At 44.0% G+C, this 18422-nt stretch overlaps 1 protein-coding gene and 1 pseudogene across 3 annotated transcripts in view; both read left to right on the top strand.

Moving 5' to 3' along the window:
• Window positions 1-18422, top strand: part of LOC139277362 (focal adhesion kinase 1) — a 759656-nt gene that overhangs the window by 8650 nt on the left and 732584 nt on the right. The gene's annotated exons all lie outside the window — the stretch shown is intronic.
• On the top strand, window positions 16678-16857 carry LOC139278621 (U2 spliceosomal RNA; annotated as a pseudogene).

The raw sequence follows: 18422 nt of genomic DNA on the forward strand, positions 1-18422 counted from the left end.
ACTGAGTGGTTGAAGCAAATAGTGTACATGCATGTAAGGGGTGGTTAGATAAGCATAAGAGGGAGAAGGGAATAGAGAGTTGTGCTGACAGAGTTAGATGAAGAAAGATGGGAGGAGGCTTGAGTGGAGCTAAATTGATGGCATGGACTGGTTGGAGCTGTTTCTGTGCTGTATATCCTATCATAAAGAAGATTGGATAGAGGTAACGTTTCAGGTTCCACTCAAAATAACTTTTTTGCTGTAATGCCTATATTCTAAGATCAAATCTGAATTATGTGCAATAATAGTGTGTGTAGGTCCCTGAGAAGAGTACTAGTGTTTCTGTTCAGTTTGGGCATTGCTTCAAAAGAATGATATTTCCTGTTTATGTCTCGAGTTCAAATTATATTTCAGTAAACTTTAGACTATAATTTGTTTTTGCTTGCCGGAAACCTTAAGGATAGCCGTCAACATTTTTGCAGAGATTAAGTATATATTGGGATGTCCTGAAATTAATTTTAACAGGTTATTTGAGCTAGTTTTGGTTTCCTTAATTTTGAACCCTTTGTATTAGTTTTTGTAGATTATTGCGCAGATATGAAGATACACAAGTCTGAAATTGTGTTTTCCCGTTGCCTCCCCACATAAGTGGTCGTACTTGGAAGCAAGTTGGATTACATTAAGAACTTTGGTTGTTGATGAGGTTGTTGGGTGTTCGATAAATGTCTCCTGCATAATTGAAAAGGAAAACTAAAATAACTATGGTAAATCTGTTTCCTTGTTATAGTTAATGTCTTCATTTTAACACCATGGGGAACAGTTTCTCTGGGGGAAACATTCATGAATCCATTTATAAAGAAATTTACCTTTCTACAATAAATGTATTGGTATGGAACTTGTGGTCCCGATAATGGCAAACTGACAACGTTCGCTGTCATTTTTCCTTTGAAACTGACTGCAACTTCAAGATTTAGTGCATGCACAACCTAATGCGGAAATCCTGAAGTTGCGGGTTTTCATTCACTGCTACTCCACAGGCTGTGCTGTGGAGGCCCTCCGCCTTGTGCCGGCAATCAGTGAACGCTGATCTGATGAAAACTTCCCCTTTTCTGAACAAATATCGCTGTTAGAGTCTCCATGCAGTTAGACCCAATCAAATGAGGTGTAATTGGGTTTTTAACAGTGATCTGATAACTACTGATAAACAACCGGACGCTTTCTAAAAAAAACTAATTTTATATTGGTAGAATATAAAATTTCTCCATCGAGTTAAAAATGATTAATTTTAAAATACATTTTTTAAAGTTTGTTCATGATATTTCAACTTCTACCTTAACCCAATGTTTATGTCTCTATCTTTATTTCGCTGTCTGTATATTTTTTTTAAAGTGATTGATTATTAGTGCTTTCTATTTCCTTGCTCCCTGTATGCGCAAATTCTGCAATGTGTTTGGACAGTTTGTTGAAGTCACAGCGGCTCGCACTATGGGATTCCCACTATACCACGTTGATTTCAACTGCAAGTCAGAAAAGAGATCGTGGGATCTTTGTTTGAAGCGTACTTTGGGGCCAGCGATAAATGCCTTTGCTTCGCCGTTTACTGCAACTTATGGGCCAATATCATGGACATGTTATAATCAACAATAAGTGAAGTGTTAATGCAGAAGAAGCGGGAATATGCTTATCACTTTTTCAAACTAACTATTTTAAGGAATTCAGTGTAAATGTTTATATTGTCAGCAGCAAAAGTACAGTAGCTTGGAGACTCTATTCTACCTGATCATAGGATTATGTAAAAATTACATTGATTTCAGGCTGCTTTAGGAATCTTGCAATTAAAGTTGTCAATGTTGGCATTGTGCAAAATGCAGCAGATTATCATTCCAGTGTGCCAATAAAATATCTGATTTGGCAATGCACAGTATGTTTTATAGTCTAGGTCATGTTATTATGTTAAAAAGCAGAATCACAAAGGTAATAATCTCTGGATTACTACCCAAGCCACGAGCAAATTTGCATAAGGTAAGTAAGATCAGAGAGTTAAACACGTGGCTCAAAGACTTGTGGGAGAAATGGGTTTTGGTGCATGGGACACTGGCACCAGTACAGGGTTAAGAGAGAGCTGTTCTGTTCGGATGGGCTCCATTTAGACTGTGCTGGGACTAGGGTCCTGGCAAATCAAATAACTAGGGCTGTAGGGCCCAAGTTTGCCCCTTTGGTTAAAACGGTGCACCTAACTGACGTGCGGCGACTTTGTAGACGAAAAATGGCGCCGAAAACTTAACTCGGTATTCTTCCCGCTCCTTGGAACGTCGTAGGCCTTGGTGTGACGCACCACAAGCAGTGGGGGGGCGGAGCCAGGTCCCGACGCTGAAAACAGTGCCGGGACCTCTGCACATGCGCGCTACACTGTGCGCACGTGCAGTAGCTCCTCGCCCCCAGAATCTGTGTGCGTGTGCTGCATGCTATGTGGGAGGGGCCCCAAGCATGCCGCCCCTAGCCCTGGCCGAATGGGCTCCTCCATCGGCGGCCAGAGTGCAGAGCTTGCTATAGACTCTGTGGAATAGTATCCAGCTGCTAGTGTTTTTCTGCAGTAAAGCTTTGCTGAAGGTAGGACTTCTACTTTTTATTTATTTATTTATTTATTTATTGATTGATTGATTGATTGAGGTCCTAAATTCTTTGATTTACATTCAAGTTTACTCTTTTTATCTGCTTTCAAAAGGAATTTTGTAAAATAGTTTGGCTGAAACTCTTATTTACAGGACTTGCTATAATGTATTTGCTAGTTTACCAATCCATTTTTAATCGAGTTGCTTAGTGCTTTGTAAGTCTTGGTGCTAGGTGCAGGTCCTCTCAGCTTCCTTGTATTTTTTATTTGTTATTGAATGCTTACTTTTGTGCTTTTAGTGCTTGGTGTTTAAATGTACTGCTTTGTTTAGTGCTTTGTGCTTTAAATGTACTTGTCCTTCTTTAATGCTGTTGTGAAGGTGTTTAGTGCTTTGCAAGGTCCTCTCACTTCCCTTCCCCACCGCCCCCCACCCCCAATCTCTGGCTACCTGCGCTGACTTAATTCACCGCAGGGATTTTCTGTGTGGCCACAAGTGGCCCCATACGCTGGCCTAAGTTAGTTTGGAGTAACTTTTAGCTGTCTAAACTTGCTTAAATGGCCAAAATAGGCGTAAGTGGCTGGTAACGCCCCCTTTTGGGAAAAAAAACCCCAAAAAAAACCTAACTAACTCGCTTACACTGGAGCAAATTAAATGGGCAGAATTGCGATTTTTAAGATACTCCAAAAAAAAAATCTAGTTGCTCCAAAAAAAACGGAGCAATTCTTCAGTAAACTTGGGCCCATAGAGAGGGCTTTAAACTAATTGGTGGGGGGGAGGGTTCAGGTGAGCGAAAATTTAAAAAGTCAAAAGAATAAGGAGAAAGCAATAAAGCAGGGTAGCATTGGGGGAAAATGAAAACCAGAGCGTGCCAGGAAGGGACAGAATGTATAAACATAAAGGTGAATCAGAAAATGGGGTCAAAGCAGGAAAAAATGGTGGTAAAACAAATTTAAAAGCTTTTTATCTGAATACACGTAGCATTCGTAACAAAATAGATGAGTTGACGGCACAAATAGATACAAATGGGTATGATCTGATAGCCATTACAGAGACGTGGTTGCAAGGTGACCAGGACTGGGAACTAAATATTCAAGGGTATTTGACAATTCGGAAGAACAGACAGAAAGGAAAATGAGATGGGGTAGCACTGTTAATAAAGGATGAGATCAGTGCATTAGTGAGAAACTATATTGGATCAGCAGATCAAGATGTTCAATCAGTTTGGGTGGAGATACGGAATAATAAGGGGAAAAAGTCGCTGGTGGACGTAGTCCATAGGCCCCCTAGCATTAGCTTGTAAAAAGGAACGGCAATAATCATGGGTGATTTTAACCTTCATATTGACTGGACAAAGCAAATTGGCCATGGTAGCCTTGAGGAAGAATTCATAGTGTATCCGGGATAGTTTCCTTGAACAGTATTTTGCGGAACCAACCAGAGAGCAGGCTATCTTAGATCTGGTACTGTGTAATGAGACAGGATTAATAAATGATCTAGTAAAGGATCCTCTTGGAATGAGTGATGACAACACGGTTAAATTTCAAATTCAGTTGGAGGGTGAGAAAGTTGGATCTCAAACCAGTGTCCTAAGCTTAGATAAAGGAGACTACAAAGGTATGAAGGCAGAGTTGGCTAAAGTGGACTGGGAAAATAGACTAAAATATGGGATGGTTGATGAGCAGTGGCAGATATTTAAGGAGATATTTCATAACTCGCAACAAAAATATATCCCAATGAGAAGAAAAGACTAACAGAGTGGAGAACCATCCGTGGCTAACTCAGAAAATAAGGGATGGTATCAAATTGAAAACAAGGGCATACAAAGTGGCCAAGACTAGCAGGAGGCCAGAGGATTGGGAAACTTTTAAAAGCCAGCAAAGAACGACTAAAAAAAAAAATAGAGAGGGAAGGTAGATTATGAAAGTAAACTAGTGCTAAATATAAAAATAGTAAGAGTAACATAAAAAGGAAAAGAGTGGCTAAAGTAAATGTTGGTCCCCAAGAGGATGAGACAGGGGAACTAATAATGGAGAACAGCGAAATGGCAGAGACATTGAACAAATATTTTGTGTCGGTCTTCACGGTAGAAGGCATTAAAAACATCCCAATAATGGATAATCAAGGGGCTATATGAGGAGAGACTGGATCACCTGGGCCTTTATACATTGGAGTTTAGAAGGATGAGAGGGGATCTCATAGAAACATACAAGATTCTGATGGGACGGGACAGGTTAGATGCGGTTAGATTGTTCCCGATGTTGGGGAAGTCCAGAACCAGGGGACACAGTCTTAGGATAAGGGGAAGGCCATTTAGGACTGAGATGAGGAGAAACTTCTTCACTCAGAGAGTTGTTAACCTGTGGAATTCCCTGCCGCAGAGAGTTGTTGATGCCAGTTCATTGGATATATTCAAGAGGGAGTTAGATATGGCCCTTACAGCTAAAGGGATCAAGGGGTATGGAGAGAAAGCAGGAAAGGGGTACTGAGGGAATGATCATCCATGATCTTATTGAATGGTGGTGCAGGCTCGAAGGGCCAAATGGCCTACTCCTGCACCTAGTTTCTATGTTTGTATTCCTCCCTCCCTATAGAATTACTATCACTAAAGAAGCAGTACTCGGTAAAATAATGGGACTAAAGGCGGACGTCCCCGGGCCTGATGGCTTACATTCTAGGGTCTTACAAGAAGTGGCTGCAGAGATAGTGGAAACATTGGTCGTAATCTACCAAAATTCCCTGGATTCTGGGGATGTCCCTGTGGCTAGGAAAACCACAAATGTAACGTCCCTATTTAAAAAAGGAGGCGGACAGAAAGTAGGAAACTATAGACCATTTAGCCTAACATCTATCATTGGGAAAATGCTGGAGTCCATTATTAAGAAAGCAGTAGCAAGACATTATGAAAAGCATAATGCAGTCAAGCAGAGTCAGCATGGTTTTATGATCGGGAAATCATGTTTGACACATTTGCTGGAGTTCTTTGAGGATGTAACGAGCGGGGTGGATAAGGGGGAACCAGTGGATGTGGTGTATTTGGATTTCCAGAAGGAAATGTCATTCGATAAGGTGCCACATAAAAGGTTACTGCACAAGATAAAAGTTCACAGGGTTGGGGGTAATACATTAGCATGGACAGAGGATTGACTAACTAACAGAAAACAGAGTCGGGATAAATGGGTCATTTTCCGGTTGGCAAACAGTAACTATTGGTGTGCCGTAGCGATCGGTGCTGGGTCCTCAACTATTTACAATCTAGATTAATGACTTGGATGAAGGGACCGAGTGTAATGTAGCCAAGTTTGCTGATGATACAAAGGTGGGTGGGAAAGCAAATTGTGAGGAGGGCACAAAAAATCTGCAAAGGGATAATAGACAGGCTAAGTGAGTGGGCAAAAGTTTGGCAGATGGAGTATAATCTGGGAAAATGTGAGGTTATACACTTTGGCAGTAAAAATAGAATAGCAAATTATAATTTAAAAGGAGAAAAATCGCAAAATGCTACGTACAGAGGGACCTGGGGGTCCTTGTGCACGAAACACAAAGATAGTATGCATGTACAGCAAGTAATCAGGAAGGCAAATGGTATGTTGGCCTTTATTGCCAGGGGGATAGAGCATAACTGCAGGGAAGTCCTGCTACAACTGTACAGGGTATTGGTGAGGCCACACCTGGAGTACTGTGTGCAGTTTTGGTCTCCATATTTAAGGAAGGATATACTTGCATTTGAGGCTGTTCAGAGAAGTTTCACTAGGTTGATTCTCGAGATGAGATGGTTGACTTATGAAGTTAGGTTGGGCCTATACTCATTGGAGTTCAGAATAATGAGAGGTGATCTTATCGAAACATAAAAGATAATGAGGGGGCTCAACATGATGGATGCAGGGAATATATTTCCACTCATGGAGGAAACTAAAACTAGGGGACATAGTCTCAGAATAAGGGCTGCCCATTTAAAACTGATGAGGAGGAATTTCCCCTCGGTTGTAAATCTATGGAATTCTCTTCCCCAGAGCGCTGTGGAGGCTGGGTCATTGAATATATTTAAGGCGGAGACATTGTTCGCATGCCTGACACAAGGCTCCTAAAACAAGCGCTCTACTCTGAACTCCTTCATGGCAAACGAGCCAAAGGTGGGCAGATAAACCGTTACAAGGACACCCTCAAAGCCTCCCTGATAAAGTGCACTGACATCTGGGAGTCCCTGGCCAAAGACTTCCCTAAGTAGAGGAAGTGCATCCGGGAGGGCGCTGAGCACCTCGCGTCTCATTGCCGAGAGCATGCAGAAAACAAGCGCAGGCAGCGGAAAGAGCGTGCGGCAAACCAGTCCCACCCAACCCTTCCCTCAATGACTATCTGTCCCACCTATGACAGAGTCTGTGGCTCTCGTATTGGACTGTTCAGCCACCTAAGAAATCATTTTAAGAATGGAAGCAAGTCTTCCTCGATTCCGAGGGACTGTCTATGATGATGATGAGACAAATTTTTGAGATTTGAGGGAATAAAGCGTTATGGGGAGCGGGCAGGGAAGTGGAGCTGAGTCCATGATCAGATCAGCCATGATGTTAAATAGCAGAGCAGGCTCGAGCGGCCTAATGGCCTACTCCTGCTCCGATTTCTTATGTTATGTGCTTATTATGGAGAAAGGCAAATGAAGGCCAGCTGTTTGGCTCACAGGAGAGAAGCTTGAAAGCCTTGTCCTTTCTCAGAGACCTGGGGACTGTTCTCTTGCCTGTGCCTGAAGGAGGGGGCCATGCATATCCTAAGTGTTTTATAAAGGGAAGGAAATATATTTGGTAAAATTGTGGTTTGGCATAGTAACGTCCTCCAAGCCAGTTTACTCTATCTTCATTAATCAGTTAAACAATCAATTGTTTAAAAATTGACCAAAAAGTGTAGTTTACAATTAAATGTGAAAAATAGATGTTAAATATTTAAATGTATTTAAATAAAGACTTTAGTGGATATTTTTCAGTTGCACTTTTATAGCAGCATTGAAATTTATTTAATGGATTTGAAATACAGCCTCGAGATGTCAGTCTAAGCTGTGCACATTCTGAAGCTAAACTCCAGGATATAGTCAATGTATTCACTGAAGCATAGGAAAGCATGGGCCTTACGCTTAACATCCATAAGACAAAGGTCCTCCACCAGCCTGTCTTCGCCGCACAGCACTGCCTCCCAGACATCAAGATTCACGGCGCGGCCCTCGACAACGTGGACCACTTCCCATACCTCAGGAGCCTCCTGTCAACAAAGGCAGACATTGATGCGGAGATTCAACATCGCCTCCAGTGCCCCAGTGCAGCCTTCGACCACCTGAGGAAAAGAGTGTTCGAAGACCAGGCCCTCAAACCTACCACCAAGCTCATGATCTACAGGGCTATAGTAATACCCGCCCTCCTGTATGGATCAGAGGCATGGACGACTTACAGAAGACACATCAAGTCGCTGGAGATATATCACCAACAATGTCTCCAAGATCCTGCAAATCCCCTGGGAGGACAGATGCACCAACATCAGTGTCGTCGCCCAGGCTAACATCCCCTGCATTGAAGCACTAACCACACTCGATAAGCTTTGCTGGGGCAGGCACTTAGTCTGCATGCCAGACACGAGAATCCCTAAACAACTGCTCTATGCGGAGCTCCTTCATAACAAATGAGCTAAAGGTGGGCAGCGGAAACGTTACAAGGACACCCTCAAAGCCTCCCTGATGAAGTGTGACATCACTGACGCCTGGGTGACCCTGGCCGAAGACCGCCCTAGGTGGAGACAGTGCATCCGGGAGGGCGTTGAGCTCTTAGAATCTCAACGCTGCGAGTGTGAAGAGGTCAGGCGCAGGCAGCGGAAGGAGCGTGTGGTAAATCAGTGCCATCCCACCCTTCCCCCGACGAATATCTGTCCCACCTGTGACAGGGTCTGTGGCTCTCGTATTGGACTGTTCAGCCACCAAAGAATTCACTTTAGGAGTGGAAGCAAGTCTTCCTCTATTCCGAGGGACTGCCTATGATGATGATGATGAGTAGTCTCACACGACTCTCACAGAAACATAGAAAATAGGTGCAGGAGTAGGCCATTCGGCCTTTCGAGCCTGCACCGCCATTCAATAAGATCATGGCTGATCACTCCTTCAGTACCCCTTTCCTGCTTTCTCTCCATACCCCTTGATCCCCTTATCTTTAAAGGCCATATCTAACTCCCTCTTGAATTTATCCAATGAACTGGCATCAACAACTCTGCTGCAGGGAATTCCACAGGTTAACAACACTCTGAGTGAAGAAGTTTCTCCTCATCTCAGTCCAAAATAGCCTACCCCTTATCCTAAGACTATGTCCCCTGGTTCTGGACTTCTCCAACATCGGGAACATTCTTCCCGCATCTAACCTGTCCAGTCCCGTCAGAATCTTATACGTTTCTATGAGTCATGGATTAAAGCCCCACCCGAGAGACTTCAGCATGTAATCTAAACTGGGGGTGGTGCTATCTAACAAATGAGTTGCTAGAACGGGGCCCAGTTTGCCCCTCCAGATGGATGTTACAGATCCCATGGCATTATTTGAGGCAGAGCAGGGGTGTTCTTCTGATGTCCTGGCCAACATTTATCCTTCGGCCAACATCACTAAACATTATCCAGTTATTTTTCTCAATTGTGGGATCTTGATGTACGCAGATTGGATGCCACATTCCCATACATGAAAGCAGTGACTCCATTTTTAAAAGTAATTTATTGCCTGTGAAGTGCTTTGGGATGTTCTGAGGTTGTGAAAGGTGACACATAAATGCAAGTTCTTTAAAGGATTTTTGTTTTGTAAGACTATATGTTATAATGATCTTTGCTGCTTCCCTTTTAATTATATGTTTTCTATTTCTCTATAGGATGTTTAAGTAATGTGCACAATTACGCTCCTTGCTTGAGCCTTGTTGAAGATGGACAGGCTTTGGGGGGGGGGGGGCAGGAAGTGAACTACTTGTCGCAGAATACCCAATCTCTGATCTTTTGCCATAATGTTGATGAGGCTGGTTCAGTTAATCTTTTGCTGGTGACCTCAGTGTTGATGGTGAGGTACTCGGTGGTGCTATTGAATATTTGAGGAGATGCCTGGGTTTTCAGTTATTCTGTATGGTCATTACCTAGCATTTATGTGGTTTGAAGGTTACCTGCTACTTATTGAGCCCATGTGAGGATGTTATCCAGGTTCTGCTGTAAGCATGCATGGGTTGTTTCATTATTAGAGTGACTGTAAATGGAACTGAACATGGAATAATTAGCAAACAGCTCGACTCTTGACCTTATTGGTGGGAAGGTGATTGATGCAACAGCTAAAGATGAGCAGTCAAGGACACTTCCCTGAGGAATCCTTGCAGCGAAGTCCTGGAGCTGCGCTTGACTGACCTTGGACAACCATGGCATCTTTCTTTATGTCACCTGAATTTTCTCTCTCCATTTGTGTGCGCATTTTAGCTGCCGCTTTGGAGCCGAGCCCATTACTCCTATCTATTTTTTTTCTTTTTCTTTATCCCTCTTGGGTCTTTCTCTCCTCCCCTTTCTGTTACCTAGTTATGCCTCCTTTCATCTCTCTCCTTGGGTACTTTCCTCTCCCAAATCCCTACCCTAACCCTTCACTATTACAGAATCAAACTATCTTACAGCACAGAAGACGACCATTCGGCCCATTGTGCCTGTCGTCTCTTTGAAAGAACTATCCAATTAGACCCTATTGAATCTGCTTCCAACACCCTTTCAAATAGTGCATTCCAGATCACCATAACTCGTTGCATTAAAACATGTTGTTTCCCCTTCACCCGGTTCTTTTCCCAATCATCTTGAATATATGCCTTCAGGTTATTGACCCACCTGCTAATGGGAACAGTTTCTCCCTATCTACTCTTATCAAAAATCTTGAAACCTAGAAATTTCTATTTCTTTCAGATGGGTTGATGTTTTGGTTTATGTAAAAGAAAGAGAAAAAAAATTGCATTCATGCACTACTTTTCATATTCTTCGTAGATTCCAACGTGCCTCATAATAAATGAATTACATTTTAACTACAGTCACCATAGCCAGGTCATACAAACAGGTTAGCTGAATGATAAGTTAATACATATTTCGGTGATGCTGGTTGAGGGAAATTGTTGGCCAAGATATTTAGGAGAACTTAGAAACATAGAAACATAGAAAATAGGTGCAGGAGTAGGCCATTCGGCCCTTCTAGCCTGCACCGCCATTCAATGAGTTCATGGCTGAACATGCGAGTTCATGGCTGAACATGCAACTTCAGTACCCCATTCCTGCTTTCTCACCATACCCCTTGATTCCCCTAGTAGTAAGGACTTCATCTAACTCCTTTTTGAATATATTTAGTGAATTGGCCTCAACAACTTTCTGTGGTAGAGAATTCCACAGGTTCACCACTCTCTGGGTGAAGAAATTCCTCCTCATCTCGGTCCTAAATGGCTTCCCCCTTATCCTTAGACTGTGACCCCTGGTTCTGGACTTCCCCAATATTGGGAACATTCTTCCTGCATCTAACCTGTCTAACCCCGTCAGAATTTTAAATGTTTCTATGAGGTCCCCTCTCATTCTTCTGAACTCCAGTGAATACAAGCCCAGTTGATCCAGTCTTTCTTGATAGGTCAGTCCCGCCATCCCGGGAATCAGTCTGGTGAACCTTCGCTGCACTCCCTCAATAGCAAGAATGTCTTTCCTCAGGTTAGGAGACCAAAACTGTACACAATACTCCAGGTGGCATCATGCCAGAGAGTCTTTTATGATCACCTGAACAGGCAGACATAGACCATAATTTAACATCTCAACTGGCAGGTGGCACCTCCAACAATGCAGTCCTGTCTCAGTACAATGCTTAATTGTCAGACTAGATTATGTGCTTAAGTCCTGGAGTGGGGCAAGAGCACAACTAAATGAGTCAAGCTGATGATGACAAAAAAATCTACATTCCCGTTATTAATTCTATTCCACCAAACTGGTAATTTCGCCACCTGAATTCCCAAATGATCATGCAACTGGCTGGTTATGTTTAACTTAAGACATGTTAAAGGATGTTACGATTACTTATCTTCTACCTACCTACTCTTCTGCTGCCGTCCCAGGCTTGACTTTCTCTTGGATAGGCCCACAGCTTCCCTCTGTGCTTCTGCATTCTCCGGAGGTCCCTCCAAGGTATTTGTTGATGCCTCCTTACAAGCAACTACCCAGCTGTCCCATCCTCCTCTTGTCAACCATTGCACCCAGCGCACCCGCTGATCTTCCCACCCAGACTTCTCATCCTCGATGATTTCAACCTCTCCCTGATTTCACCTTGCCCTTGAAGAATATACTTGTATTGGAGACAATTCAGAGAAGGTTCACGAGGTTGATTCCGGAGAGGAAGGGGTTGTCATATGAAGAAAGGTTGAGCAGGTTGGGCCTATATTCATTGGAGTTTAGAAGACTGAGAGATGATCTTATTGAAACATATAAGATTCTGAAGGGGCTCGAAAGGGTACATGCAGAGAGGATGTTTCCCCTCGTGGGGGTCTCTAGAACTAGGGGTCAGAGTTTCAGAATAAGGGGTCGCCCATTTAAAACGGAAATGAGGAGAAATTTCTTCTGAGGGTTGTACAATTTTGGAATTCTCTACCCCAGAGAGCTATGGAGGCTGGGTCATTGAATATATTTAAAGTGGAGATGGACAGATTTTTGAACGATAAGGGAGTCAAGGGTTATGGAGAGCGGGCGAGGAAGTGGAGTTGTGGCCAGGATCAGATCAGCCATGATCTTATTGAATGGTGAAGCAAAATCGAGGTGCCAAATGGCCTACTCCTCCTGTTTCTTAAGTTCTTATGTTCTCCTCTGTTCTGTCCTTCCTTAACGTCTCCCTCCATATCCACACTCTTGCCCATATTCATGTCCCCCCCCCCCTTAATTCTCGCCATCTCATCGTCTCAATTACAGACAAGGCCATCTCTAATCACTCTATAATCCCTCACCATCCACATCCTCCTTCCAAAACCTGGGGGAAAAAAACTCTCTTTCCCCTACCCCCCCTCCCCGCCCCCCCCCTCCTCGCCAAGTCACTTACAGCTGTACTTTGATCCTCAAGAGTTTTTGGCTCTCCCTTCCTTCATCGCAATACTTCTGCAGCTATTGATCTGTTCGTTCACACCCTCAACTCACCGTTGATGCCTTGGTCCCTTGTGCTCTTCCATCCTGGTCGTTTCCACTGGTATGGCCCCTATCTTTGATCCCTTAAGTCCAAGGAACTTAGACGTGAATGTATAAGGTGCACAATTGGTTTAGCCATTCATTGCCATATCTGGATGGGCCACATCAAGCACTATCGTGCCCTGCTGTCCTCTGCTAAAACTGCTCACGACTCCAGGATCATCATCGAAATAAAAGATAACCCCTGGCTTTTCTCCACTGTCAACTATGTCCTTAAACCTCTCCCCGCTGCTCCTTCACCCTCATTTCCCTAAAGTGCGAGGAGTTCGTGGAGTTCTTTGTCACTAAGATTGAGACAATCCGTTCAGCTGCCTCTGCTGTATTCCTTATTTGCCCACCAAGCTATGCTTCCTATAGGTTTTCCCGTTCTTAGTCCTGAACTTGCATCTTTTGCTAGTTTCTCTCCTATCTCTCATCCAAGCTCAGCTTGTCCATGAGACCCACTTTCTGCTGTCTTGCCCCTTTTCCGACTAAACGACTGACTACCAATGTTCGCTATATGCTGCGCTATGTTCTGTGAGGCATGTTTCTTTTAATGCGCAGTCCCCTTAAACTTCTATGCGTGTGCTGTATTTACAATGTAAAAGCCAGTGAGCAGCCTGCGCAGGATCTTTCAGATTACTGTACGGCCAAGTGTGCACGCACCTTAGCGGGAACATTACTGACCACCCACTTCCCTTCCTGGGCCTCATGCTAGCTGATATTTTGGGCCTGAGTTGCTCCTATTTTTTTGGAGCAACTGGTTGAGAATGGAATATCTTAGAAATTGCAATTCTTGGCATTTAGTTTGGTCCAGTTCTAGTCAGTTAGAACAGTTTTATTTTGGAACAGATTTTTTTTTTCCAAAGTGGGTGTGTCCGGCCACTTACGCCTGTTTTGAAAGTTTAGGCAGTGAAAACTTACAATGGAGTAAGTGTAGATTTTTGTACGCTCAGAAAAACCTTGCCTACACTTTACAAATCAGGCGCAGGTTACAAATCAGGCGTAGAGAACGGGAGCGGGGGGGGTGGGGGGGAAGTAATTAAATTCTACAAGCATTCAACAGTCTTATACAAATAAAGAGCCATCCTGACTAAAAAATTATAAACAAAGCAAAGACAAAATATTGAATATTCCTACCTGTCTGTGAAGCAGCAGCAGCCTTCGAGCTGCGGTACTTCAGGCAGGCCTTCCATGTTCCATGTTGGAGACAGGGGCGGCGTCAGTGACTCGACGGCAGCCCAACAACAACGGCAGCAAGCAGCCTTCGAGCTGCGGTGCTTCAGGCAGGCCTTCCTTCCATGTAGGAGACAGGGGCAGCGCCAGTGGCTCGACAGCAGCCGAAGACACAGCAAGCAGCCTTTGAGCTGTGAGGGTAACTGAGGCCATTCGGCCACGGGATGGGGGCGGCGGCAGTGGCTGACGGCGGCCGAAGTCACAGGAAGCAGCCTTCGAACTGCGAGGGAGACTGAGGCCATTCGGCCACGGGATAGGGGCGACGGCAGTGGCTGACGGCGGCCGAAGACACAGCAAGCAGCCTTTGAGCTGCGAGGGTAACTGAGGCCATTGGGCCACGGGATAGGGGTCCACAAGACAAATCAACACTTTTTTTTATGTCCCTTTAAAAATGGCCGAGTGCCAATGTTTCTGGGCTACTGCGCGTGCACGCTCCAACGCGCACGCGCAGGGCTGCCGGCACAACGTTGCCTCATTTAACTTAGCCCTGCCCCCTCCACTTGCAGAATTGGCGCAACTCTGTGGCTCCGCCCCTCGCTGCTGTGTGCGCGCCGCGCCGAGCTCCCAGGGACCAGCAAGAAACCGGAGAATGAAGAGGTATTTTTCTGTCGCACTTTAAGGCGCGAAAAACGGGCGTCCTAGGCCCGGCCCGAAACATGACCCCATAAAATGGTTCCCTCACTGCAGGTACTGTCCCCCTCCCTTTCAAATTCATTTCCCTCCCTCTTCAAAAATCCCACCCTTGACCTACCTGTCCTTGCAAACTACCACCTCATCTCCAACTTCCCTATCCTCTCAAGTCCTTGAATGTGTGTGTTGTAGCTTCCGAAATCCATGCCTGTCTTTCCCGCGTCCCCATGTTGAAACCTTTCCGATCAGGTTTCCGCCCCTGTCAAAGCACTCCAACGGCCCTAATCAAAATCACAAATGACACTCTGTGACTGTGGTACACTATCCCTCTTCATCCATCTCTACTTGTTGGCCACACTGTTCTTCTCTTGTCCAAATGAGTATGACTGTCATTATCTTGTTGCACTATTACCTATCCAGTTGTAGCCAGAGAATTTCCTGCAATGGCTTCTCTTCCCACCTCTGCACCGTTACCTCTGGAGTCCCTCAAGGATCTATCCTCGACCCCCTTCTATTTCCCATCTGCCTGGTGCTCCTCAGTGACACCATCCGAAAAAGCAAAGTCTGGTTCCTCATGTGCACTGACAACACCCAGCTCTCCCTCACTACCACCTCTTGATCCCTCCACCGCCTCCGTGCTGTCAGACTGCATGTTAGATATCCAGTCCTGGATGAGCTGGAATTTCTTCCAATTAAACATTGGCCGACCAGCACCTTCTCTCACCGCAGATCCCACCTGCCTTTCTGGCCACTGGGATGAACCAGACTGTTCGCAACTTGGGTTTCCAATTTGACCTTGACCGAAGCTTCTGACACCATATCCTCTTTATCCCTTCCACTTCCGCAACATCACCCGTCTCCGCTGCTGCCTCAGCGTATCTGCTGCTTAACCCTCATGTATGCTTTTTTTAAACTTCCAGACTTTCTTCCAGTGCTCTCCTTCTCAACCTCCCATGTTCCAACCTCCATAAACTTGAGCCCATCCAAAGCTGCTGCCCTTAACCTAATCCGCAATATGTCCTGCTCAACCATCACCCCTGTGCTCGCTGACAAACATTGGATCCGACTACACCAACACCTTGATATTATAATTCTCACCCTGTTGCTCAAATTCCTCCATGGCCTCGCCCCTCTCTGCAACCTCCTCCATCCCCACAATCTTCCCAAGAGTTCTGCGTTATCGCAATTCTGGCTTCTAGTGCATTTTCCAACTCCCTTTGCCACACCACTGGTGACCGTGCCTTCCGCCATATATACCTTAAGCGCTGGTATTCCCACTCTCAATCTCTCCACCTCCTTTTAAGACCCTCCTTAAAACTTAACTCTTTTTGAAAGCTTTAGTCATAGCTTGCTCTTTGGCCAGTTTTTCTTGGCTTCTTGTTTGAGTGCTACATTTGTGTCAAGAGTAGCTAGCTACTCCTGCTTCTCCTCTGACATTTAGCTCTTGTGTCACTATCCAGGTCAAAGTTGTGATGAGGTCTGGAGCCGGGTGGTTCTAGCAGAACCCAAACTGAGCATCAGTGAGCAGGATATTGATAAGTAGGTGATACTTCATGGCAGTATTGATATCTTTCCATTGCCAAATTAGTGACAATCCAGGTAATCTAGATGAGTAACTGCAGTTCATGTTCCAGACAGGCATGCTCAATTTTTACATTACTTGGCTCACCTGGCTTGGAATTGCGTAGCTGGAACTTTAACTCCCTTTTTTAGCATGCCTGAATACTTGCATATTCAGTTAAAAATTTAAGCTCTGAGAGGAAGTAGGTGAGAATCTCTGCTCTTCAAATATTTAAATTCAGATAAGGTAGATTTATCAAGTGTTGAGTGGTTCCAGTAGAGCACTTTCTAAACCAGGTTTAACAGTGCACTGGATTTGCACTTCATGTGTTGTCATTACCAAAGTGGTGTGAAACAACACTGACCAAGTAGTAGTCATCTGTATTGTTCTGGAGTCGGGTCAGGCACGGACTTTAGATTTACACTGCCAGTTTAATATGTGTGCAAAGCTTAATTCAGTTCGCTTCTCGGCCTTTTGGCTAAGATCAAGTGTAGTATCTGTTCTTATCAGTTTAATATCCCCTATGGGGACCAGATATTGAATTGTTTTTTTGAACAGGGAGATGGAACAGGGGCTTGCCCCGTCCACTCCATGCACCGACCTGGTATTGCAGTGCTTCCAGGAACGGTGCAGCTTCCCCTCTCGGCCTTTTGGCTAAGATCAAGTGTAAATAGCGCAAAGTTATCTTTGGCGCTGAAGTTGATCTGACAAGAATTGGCCAAAAAAAAAATCAGTTCATACTGACACTAAACTTGCAGTGTTAAATCAGTGCAAACTGATACTAAATTTGCAGTTTTAAGAAATAGGGGCAGGAATAGGCTATTCGGACCTTTGAGCCTGGTCTGCCATTCAATAAGATCATGGTCGAGCTACCTCAACTCCATCTTCCCGCACAATCCCCATATCCTTTGGTTCCCTTACTATTTAAAAATCTATCGATCTCTGTCGTTAATATACTCAACAACTGAGCATCCACAGCTTTCTGGGGTAGAGAATTCCAAAGATTCACAACCCTTCGAGTGAAGAAATTTTTCCTCATCTCAGTCCTAAATGGCTGACCCCTCAGTTAATACATTTTAAATCTGTTACGTGATGTCAAGTTTTAGCAAATTCTTATGAGATGCAGATTGTGGTTGTGTTGGAACTATATTTTCTGGTCTGGTAAAGTGAGCAGACCATTGTGTTTCTGTCTTGATGTTTCATTTTGTTTGGAACTTTTAGAACTTTGTTGTCACAATGTTTTTCCTTCATGTAGGGAAACAGTTCTTCAATTTTTGTGAATCCAACACAGAATCTTTGACGACTCGGAGTTTACTTTCCGAGGAACTGCAGCCAGAAAGTTGTGTTCAGAATTTGAAATGTTCACACCTCCTTTTGGTTCAATTAAATGTCCTCTTTAGAAGTTCAGCAATAAGGAAAAAATTAAGCCAATATAGTCGGGAGTCTGTAAATATAATTCAATTTACATTTATTTATAGGCAACAGAACAACTTGTTTAACCAGTATTGTAGAAAAGAGTTAATGTGTGTGAATAAGTTCATAATTGTACTAGCTTAGTTTTCCTTTTCATTATCAGGAGAAAAGGACTTCAGATTCCTGGGGCAGGAGGGACCTGTACAAGGGACGTATTGCACCTGAAAGAGTTGGGACCAATGTCCTCATAGGAAGGTTAACTAGTGTTGCTGGGGAGGGTTTCAACTAACTTGGCAGACGGATGGGCACCAGGATGAGAGACGAGAAACAAGGCGCATAGAGGACTGGGAGAGACAAATGCCACTTGACTAAAGAATAGTTCAGAAATAGGAGGTATCAGACAGGGGGCAAATGTGAGGCAGTATAAGTTGGATTTGGAGTACATGTGTGTAAATGCACGTAGTATGGTAAATAAAGTTGTTGAGCTGCAGGCACAGTGGCCAATACAGATCTGGCTCAAACAATGGGAAGATTGGAAACTTAATATTCCTGGCTACAAGATATTCAGGAAAGATAGAAAGGAAAAAAGTTGGGTGTGTGGCAGAATTGATCAAATAAGCTATTATCGCACTGAATGATGTAGTTGAGGGGCCAAGGACAGAGTCTATCTGGTTACAATTAAGGAACAATAGAGCTATTAAACTACTGGGTGCATACTATAGGCACCAAATGGTGGGAAGGAGGAAGAAGAGGAAAATTACGAATAATTACAGAAAGATGCAAAAACTAC

This window comes from Pristiophorus japonicus, chromosome 1 (assembly GCF_044704955.1).
Source record: "Pristiophorus japonicus isolate sPriJap1 chromosome 1, sPriJap1.hap1, whole genome shotgun sequence".
NCBI lineage: Eukaryota > Metazoa > Chordata > Chondrichthyes > Pristiophoridae > Pristiophorus > Pristiophorus japonicus.